Source organism: Xenopus laevis, chromosome 8S (genome assembly GCF_017654675.1).
Source record: "Xenopus laevis strain J_2021 chromosome 8S, Xenopus_laevis_v10.1, whole genome shotgun sequence".
In the NCBI taxonomy this organism is placed as follows: domain Eukaryota; kingdom Metazoa; phylum Chordata; class Amphibia; order Anura; family Pipidae; genus Xenopus; species Xenopus laevis.
Genome location: NC_054386.1, coordinates 33,749,684 through 33,759,065, shown reverse-complemented (window position 1 = coordinate 33,759,065; position 9,382 = coordinate 33,749,684). Strand labels below are relative to the sequence as shown.

The 9,382-nt window shown below is 44.9% G+C and overlaps 1 pseudogene; it reads right to left on the bottom strand.

The window, feature by feature from the left end:
* Positions 1-2,312: 2,312 nt before the first annotated feature.
* The window catches only part of LOC108700645, a 30,144-nt pseudogene continuing 23,074 nt past the window's right edge, over positions 2,313-9,382 (bottom strand).

The following is a 9,382-nucleotide window of genomic DNA, read 5'->3' as shown; positions in this document are numbered from 1 at the left end:
TTCCATGACACAGAACGCAGTGCATTCTGGACCTGCCCAAGGTATCATGAAAATGTGTAAGTGGCTGTAGGTAAGTCTCCAGTTCCTCACAAAGGTCTTTAATTGCTGCCCTACAGCTCCACACTACATCTTCCTTTATGAATTCATGTAATGTTGTTTAGTAACGCCTACTCATGGGAGGTGTTAAATTGCACAGTAATGATCGCACTATTTTATGCTTTTATCGCTTAAAAGATGTTAGTGAATAATGCGCTCGGATTAAGTTTATTCTATAAATATCGCAATGCGATTAGAATACCACTGTGCAGAAATGTAGAATTAACGCTTGCGATATGTCTATTAACGCATGCAAAAATACTTTGATGAACCGTTCCTTAAATAACGCGCCTTAAATAACACACAAAACTGTGCGTTAAGGAATATTGACCTTTTTTTTATCAGCCCCTAAAGGTGGCCATAGACTCAAAGATCCGCTCGTTTGGCGACATCGCCAAACGAGTGGATCTTTCCCCGATATGCCACTAAACTGCGTGGCTATATCGGGGGTAATTCGAATTACGATGGGTCGGTCGGGTAAAAATCCAACCTTCCCGATCGATATCGTGGCCAGATATCGATCGGGAAGACCCGTCGGAAGCCCCCATACACGGGCAGATAAGCTGTCAAATTGGTCCAAACGACCGATATCGGCAGCTTTATCTGCCCGTGTATGGCCACCATTAGTGTTGAACCTTCTCCTCTGTCTCTGAAACAGACCGGTTCCTTGATCACGCTGCATTTAGGGGGGGTGGTTCCCCTTTGACTTAACTTTTAGTATATTATAGAATGACCAATTCTTAGCAACTTTTCAATTGATCTTCTTTGTTTATTTTGCATAATTTTTTTAATGATTTTTTAATGATTTGCTTTTTTTCTTCTGATTCTTTTCAGTTTTCAAATGTTCTAAAAACAAAAAGCCACACATTTATTGTTATTGCTATTTTTATTACTCCTCTTTCTATTCAGGCCTATTCAGGCCTCTCCTATTCATATTCCAGTCTTTTATTCAAATTAATGCATGGTTGCTAGGGTAATTTGGACCCTAGCAACCAGATTGTGGAAATTGCAAAGCTGCTGAATAAAAAGCTAAATAACTCAAAAACCACAAATAATAAGAAATGAAAACCCATTGCAAATGGTCTCAGAATATCCCTTTCTACATCATACTAAAAGTTAACTCAAAGGTGAACACCCCCCTTTAATTAGCTGCCTAACATCTCAATTTGCTCATTTCCAGCATGCCGGGAATATAATTGCTTTAGGGGTCCAGAATCAGCTTGTTTCACCCCCAGAGTTGGAGAAGAAATGTGTTGCCTTGCACTAACCCTTATTGCCAGCTGCCACAGTCAGTTACCCCTGTCTGACTGCTCTTGTGTTAATCAGGGAACTGGGAATGGGAAGAATCATTTGTATAAGGGTAGGACTTCACGAGCGTTTTTGTTGCGATCCGACGAGCTGCGACAAAACAACTTGACGCATGCGTTTTGTTGCAGCGCGTCGGATCTCGACAAAAACGCTTTTGGAGTCTTACCCTAAAGGGAATCTCACTTTTGCTTTTGTGATTGCAGCTGAAATACACAGTATGTATTTCTAAGCACCCCAAAATATCCACCCTGAGGGTAAAAAACTTTGAGCTTTCTTGCTGTCACACGATTAGGTTTGGAATCCACCAGGATCGTTATAGAGATTCATTAACACAAAGGAGCATCTATTAAATGACTAATGATAATATTAAATGATATTGGGACCACGGCAAGTGAGGGTTTTTGGGGTGTCCCACACTGCAGCCTCCAACAAACTGCTTGGTGTGTGCAGAAACGGATTAGGTATGTGTGTATTCGACAACAGTTTAAACATGATCTATAGAGCAAGAATTACCCTGTAATAAGAATACAGGTATGGATCTGTTATCCAGAATGCTCAGGACCTGGGGGTTTCCGGATAATGGATCTTTCCATAATCTGGATATTCATACCATAAGTCTACTAGAAAATGATTTAAGCATTAAATAAACCCAATAGGCTGGTTCTGCCTCCAATATGGATTAATTTTGGTTTGGATCAAGTACAAGGTACTGTTTTATTATTACAGAAAAAAAGAAAATCATTTTTAAACATTTGACTTATTTGGTTAAAATGAAGTCTATGGGAGATGACCTTTCCGTAATTTTGAGCTTTCTGGATAACAAGTTTCCAAACAACAGATCCCATACTGACATACTAATAATTTGCTGTCATTGCAGCCCTTCTCTGCCCACATGCTCAGCTCGTGCCTTACCCTGGAGTTGGCCCCCAGATGTAAGAGGCAGGACATGGGGTATCCAGGCACTGGTGGTCACCTCTGGTATTGAAGCACATCCTGTTGCTGCTTTGCCCCATCAGATTGCTATTCTGGCTAAAGGACAGCCAGGTGTACACATTATTTCCATGTATCCGCACTATCAACTTAAGCGCCCACTTGGCCAAGCTCTGAAGTGTTGTTGAGTCTCTCCAGGCCAGCAGATGATCTTCCATCACCCAGGAGGGCACTGGGTTCCCTGGTGGGCACAGCCATTTGTAGCTTCCTGCAATGTTCTGGCACTCCAAGGCACAGGGTTTGGGCACTTGCAGGCACTCGTTAATATCTGCAGGTGCAGATAGACAGATAGTGTAGTTGCAGTACGATATTGCCCAACATATTAGGATCTTCATTAATAACTCTCAATAAAAGCCCCAAGGTGGATGTCACCTCTGAATATGTCAATGTACCATCCAATATGCCCACAAGAGACATCATCAGCTAATTTGCAATCCCCTGGGAAAGCAGACAGGTCTACCAAAGCCCTCCCCACCTCATGTGCTCATAGACCTATGGAGTCCATACAAACCTAGACAAGGTCTTCCAATAGAGATGTCGCGAACTGTTCGCCGGTGAACTTGTTCGCGCGAACATCGGGTGTTCGCGCTCGCCGGAAGTTCGCGAGCGTCGCGCGACGCTCGCCATTTTGGGTTCGCCATTGTTGGCGCTTTTTTTTGCCCTCTCACCCCAGACCAGCAGGTACATGGCAGCCAATCAGGAAGCTCTCCCCTGGACCACTCCCCTTCCCTATAAAAACCGAAGCCCTGCAGCGTTTTTTCACTCTGCCTGTGTGTGCTGAAGAGATAGTGTAGGGAGAGAGCTGCTGCCTGTTAGTGATTTCAGGGACAGTTGAAAGTTTGCTGGCTAGTAATCGTTTTGATACTGCTCTGTTATTGGAGGGACAGAAGTCTGCAGGGGTTTGAGGGACATTTAAGCTTAGGTAGCTTTGCTGGCTAGTAATCTACCTTCTACTGCAGTGCTCTGTATGTAGCTGCAGTGGGCAGCTGTCCTGCTTCTGATCTCATCTGCTGACTGCTGCAATAACAGTAGTCCTTGTAAGGACTGCTTTTATTTATTTTTTTGTTGTTTTACTACTACTACTACTACTACTATAAGAGCCCAGTGCTATTAGTCTAGCAGTGTTGGGGAGTGGGACTGGTGTGCTAATCTGCTGCTCCTAGTAGTTCAGCAGCACCAACTTTAATTTTTTTTTTTAATATTCATTTTTTTTTTATTTTACTTTTTTTTATTTTACTACCGCTGTAGTGTATAAGTTGACCTTTTAGGCATTATTTGCCCTGTAGGCATTATTTGCACACTGTTTTCTTCAACCCGCCATCTAGCTGTGTGAGCTTGTTCACATTTTGTCTAAATATTGATAATATTATCGTCTCTAGAAAAACCACTTGAGTTACTTTTTTTCAAGCAGCATTCATATATTTTACGTAATCCGTATCCACCGCTGTAGTAGTGTATACGTTGACCTTGTAGGCATTATTTGCACACTGTTTTCTTCAACCCGCCATCTAGCTGTGTGACCTTGTTCACATTCTGTCTAAATATCCATAATATTACCGTCTCCAGAAAAAACACCGGAGTGACTTTTTTCAAGCAGCCATAATATATTTTACGTAATCCGTATCCACCACTGTAGTAGTGTATACGTTGACCTTGTAGGCATTATTTGCACACTGTTTTCTTCAACCCGCCATCTAGCTGTGTGACCTTGTTCACATTCTGTCTAAATATCCATAATATTACCGTCTCCAGAAAAAACACCGGAGTGACTTTTTTCAAGCAGCCATAATATATTTTACGTAATCCGTATCCACCGCTGTAGTAGTGTATACGTTGACCTTGTAGGCATTATTTGCACACTGTTTTCTTCAACCCGCCATCTAGCTGTGTGACCTTGTTCACATTCTGTCTAAATATCCATAATATTACCGTCTCCAGAAAAAACACCGGAGTGACTTTTTCAAGCAGCCATAATATATTTTACGTAATCCGTATCCACCGCTGTAGTAGTGTATACGTTGACCTTGTAGGCATTATTTGCACACTGTTTTCTTCAACCCGCCATCTAGCTGTGTGACCTTGTTCACATTTTGTCTAAATATTGATAATATTATCGTCTCTAGAAAAACCACTTGAGTTACTTTTTTTCAAGCAGCATTCATATATTTTACGTAATCCGTATCCACCGCTGTAGTAGTGTATACGTTGACCTTGTAGGCATTATTTGCACACTGTTTTCTTCAACCCGCCATCTAGCTGTGTGACCTTGTTCACATTCTGTCTAAATATCCATAATATTACCGTCTCCAGAAAAAACACCGGAGTGACTTTTTTTCAAGCAGCCATAATATATTTTACGTAATCCGTATCCACCGCTGTAGTAGTGTATACGTTGACCTTGTAGGCATTATTTGCACACTGTTTTCTTCAACCCGCCATCTAGCTGTGTGACCTTGTTCACATTTTGTCTAAATATTGATAATATTATCGTCTCTAGAAAAACCACTTGAGTTACTTTTTTTCAAGCAGCATTCATATATTTTACGTAATCCGTATCCACCGCTGTAGTAGTGTATACGTTGACCTTGTAGGCATTATTTGCACACTGTTTTCTTCAACCCGCCATCTAGCTGTGTGACCTTGTTCACATTTTGTCTAAATATTGATAATATTATCGTCTCTAGAAAAACCACTTGAGTTACTTTTTTTCAAGCAGCATTCATATATTTTACGTAATCCGTATCCACCGCTGTAGTAGTGTATACGTTGACCTTGTAGGCATTATTTGCACACTGTTTTCTTCAACCCGCCATCTAGCTGTGTGTATTATCGTTTCCAGAAAAACCAACTGAGTTTTTGTTGTTGTTGTTGTTTTTTTAAAAATAATGCCAGGCAAAGGCAGGCCGCCACGCAGAGGCCGTGCTAGGGGCCGTGCTGCTATGCAATCCTGTGGCCCTAGCAAATTGCCCAGTTTTAAAAAGCCAATGACCCTGAACTCCCAAAATGCTGAAGAGGTAGTTGACTGGCTTACACAGCACTCCCCATCCTCTACCGTTTCTAACTTTACCACAACATCCTCCTCATCCTCCACTGCTATGGCCACCCCACGTAACACTTCCTCCACCACCGGTGCCCCTTCTTCACTGGGGTCAGAGGAGTTATTTTCCCATGAGTTTCTTGAACTGAGTAATGCGCAACCATTATTGCCAGAAGAAGATGAAGGAGATGAGGACCTTACACCAGATTTAATTCTGGCAGAGAACACGATAGAGATGGACATAATGAGTGATGAGGAGGAGGTCCCCGCTGCTGCTTCCTTCTGTGATGTGTCAGAAGAAATTGATGCATCTGAGGAGAATGATGATGAGGAGATTGATGTTTTGTGGGTGCCTAGTAGAAGAGAGCAAGAGGAGGGTAGTTCAGATGGAGAGACGGAGAGTCAGAGAGGCAGTAGGAGAATAAGACTTAGAAGAAGCAGGGAGGACAGCCCGCAGGGATCAGTAGGGCAACAACATGTATCGGCACCTGTGTTCAGCCGGCCAACGCACCCGCCATTGCCGCCAATGCCGCCAACTTCTACTGTTACCCGCCAGATCGCACACTTCCAAAAAGTCAGCAGTGTGGGATTTTTTTAATGTGTGTGCCTCTGACAAAAGCATTGTAATTTGCAATGAGTGCAGTCAGAAACTGAGCCTTGGTAAGCCCAACAGCCACATAGGTACAACTTCTATGCGAAGGCACATGAGCGGCAAGCACAAAGCACTTTGGGAGCAACACCTCAAAGGCAACAGGCAAACTAAAAGCCACACTCCTTCTGGTCCAGCATCTTACTGCTCTACCTCTGCTCTCCTTGACCCGTCTGAACCACCCTCCACTCCGCCTTCCACCTTGACCACCTGTTCCCATTCCCAGTCATCTGCCACCAGCCAAGTTTCTGTGAAGGCTATGTTTGAGCGTAAGAAGCCAATGTCTGACTGTCACCCCCTTGCCCGGCGTCTGACAGCTGGCTTGTCTGCACTCTTAGCCCGCCAGCTTTTACCATACCAGCTGGTGGACTCTGAGGCCTTCCGCAAATTTGTAGCAATTGGGACACCGCAGTGGAAGGTACCCAGCCGCAATTTTTTTCTAAAAAGGGAATACCACACCTGTACCAACATGTGCAGAGCCAAGTTACCGCATCTCTGTCACTTAGTGTTGGGCCAAAGGTCCATATGACTACTGACGCATGGTCCTCCAAGCATGGTCAGGGCAGGTATGTCACCTACACTGCCCACTGGGTGAACTTGGTAATGGCTGGGAAGCAGGGAATGGGTAGCTCAACAACAACAGTGGAGTTGGTGTCACCGCCACGGATTGCACGCGGTTCTGCCACCACCTCTACTCCTCCATCGCTCTCTACCTCGTCTTCTTCTTCTTCTTACTCTGCTGCTGGGTCCTCCTTCTCCTCCTCCACACCTGTGCACCCCCAGCTCCCCCTAGGCTATTCGACGTGCCAGGTACGCCGTTGTCACGCTGTCTTGGGGATGACGTGCCTGGAAAGCAAAAACCATACCGGATCTGTACTCCTGTCATCTCTGCAGTCACAGGCCGATCGGTGGCTGACCCCACACCAACTGCAGATCGGAAAAGTGGTGTGTGACAATGGAAGCAATCTGTTGGCAGCGTTGAGACTAGGCAATTTAACACATGTGCCCTGCATGGCACATGTGTTAAATTTAATAGTCCAACGTTTTGTCTCCAAGTACCCAGGATTCCAGGACGTTCTCACCCAGTCCAGAAAGGTGTCGGCCCATTTCAGACGTTCCTACACAGCCATGGCACGCCTTGCTGACATTCAGCAGCGCTACAACATGCCAGTCAGGCGTTTGATTTCTGACAGCCAGACTCGCTGGAATTCAACGCTCCTTATGTTGGAACGTCTGCTGCAACAACAAAGGGCCGTCAACGAGTACCTTTTTGAACTGGGTGGTAGGACTGGATCTGCACAGCTGGGGATTTTTTTCCCCCGTTACTGGGTGCTTATGCGCGATGCCTGCAGGCTCATGCGACCTTTTGAAGAGGTGACAAATATGGTCAGTCGCACCGAAGGCACCATCAGCGACCTAATACCCTTCGCTTTCTTCCTGGAGCGTGCCTTGCGACGAGTGACAGATGAGGCTGTAGACCAGCGTGACGAGGAGCTGGAAGCGCACGATTTCTGGTCGGAATCACCAGAACGAACCCAGGCACCTGCTGCAACGCAGGGAGAGGTGCCAGAAGTGGAGTCAGAGGAGGAAGGTGGCTTTGTGGAGGAGGAGGAGGAGGACCAACAGGAGCAGGCTTCCCAGGGGGCTAGTGGTGACCTTTTGGGGACCCCTGGTCTTGTACGTGGCTGGGGGGAGGAGACCGTGGATGATGCAGTCCTTGATAATGAGGAAGCGGAGATGGATAGCTCTGCATCCAACCTTGTGAGAATGGGGTCTTTCATGCTGTCATGCCTGTTGAAGGACCCCCGTATCAAGAGGCTTAAGGAGAAGGACCTGTACTGGGTCGCAACGCTACTAGACCCTCGGTACAAGCATAAAGTGTCAGAAATGTTACCAACATACCACAAGTCCGAAAAGATGCGGGCATTTACAAACCAGCCTGCAAAACATGTTGTACAATGCTTTTAAGGGTGATGTCACTTCAGGAACTCATCAACATTCCAGGGGCAGAGGTGCCAGTAATCCTGCCACGAGCACACCTGCAAGGACAAAGCCCTTTGGCCAGTCTGTAACGTCAGACATGCAAATGTTTTTCTGTCCAAGGCAGCGCCACAACCCTTCTGGATCCACCCTCAAAGAACGCCTCGACCGGCAGGTAGCGGACTACCTGGCATTAACTGCAGATATCGACACTCTGAGGAGCGATGAACCCCTGGACTACTGGGTGCGCAGGCTTGATCTGTGGCCAGAGCTGTCACAATTTGCCATGAACCTCTTGTCTTGCCCAGCCTCAAGTGTGCTCTCAAAAAGGACCTTCAGTGCAGCAGGAGGGATTGTAACTGAGAAGAGAACTCGCCTAGGTCACAAAAGTGTCGATTACCTGACCTTTATTAAAATGAATGAGGGGTGGATCTCGGAGGGTTACTGCACGCCGGAAGACTTGTTCTGACTTCTATGCAGCTGTCCTTCTCTTCAAGCCTCATGACTCCACACACAGCTGTCCTTTAGCGTCCTCCTCCTCCCTCCGCCACCGTTACAAACTAGGGTGCAAACCCTACTGGTTTAATTTTTTCTGGCCTCTGTGCTTCAGTGGCTGCAACCAAAAAAACTGGGCAAACAATGTCTACAAGGTCAACGTATGGCAAAAAATGACTATTTTCAGCATTTATATGGCATATTTTTTCTGGCAACTGTGCTTCAGTGGCTGCGTCCAAAAAAATGCATATTTTCTGCATTTATATGGCATAATTTTTCTGGCCTCTGTGCTTCAGTGGCTGCAACCAAAAAATGCATATTTTCAGCATTTATATGGCATAATTTTTCTGGCCTCTGTGCTTCAGTGGCTGCAACCAAAAAATTTATATTTTCAGCATTTATATGGCATAATTTTTCTGGCAACTGTGCTTCAGTGGCTGCGACCAAAAAAATGCATATTTTCAGCATTTATATGGCATAATTTTTCTGGCCTCTGTGCTTCAGTGGCTGCAACCAAAAAATTTATATTTTCAGCATTTATATGGCATAATTTTTCTGGCAACTGTGCTTCAGTGGCTGCGACCAAAAAATGCATATTTTCTGCATTTATATGGCATAATTTTTCTGGCCTCTGTGCTTCAGTGGCTGCAACCAAAAAAATTTATATTTTCAGCATTTATATGGCATAATTTTTCTGGCCTCTGTGCTTCAGTGGCTGCAACCAAAAAAATGCATATTTTCAGCATTTATATGGCATAATTTTTCTGGCAACTGTGCTTCAGTGGCTGCGACCAAAAAAATGACTATTTTCAGCATTTATATGGCAT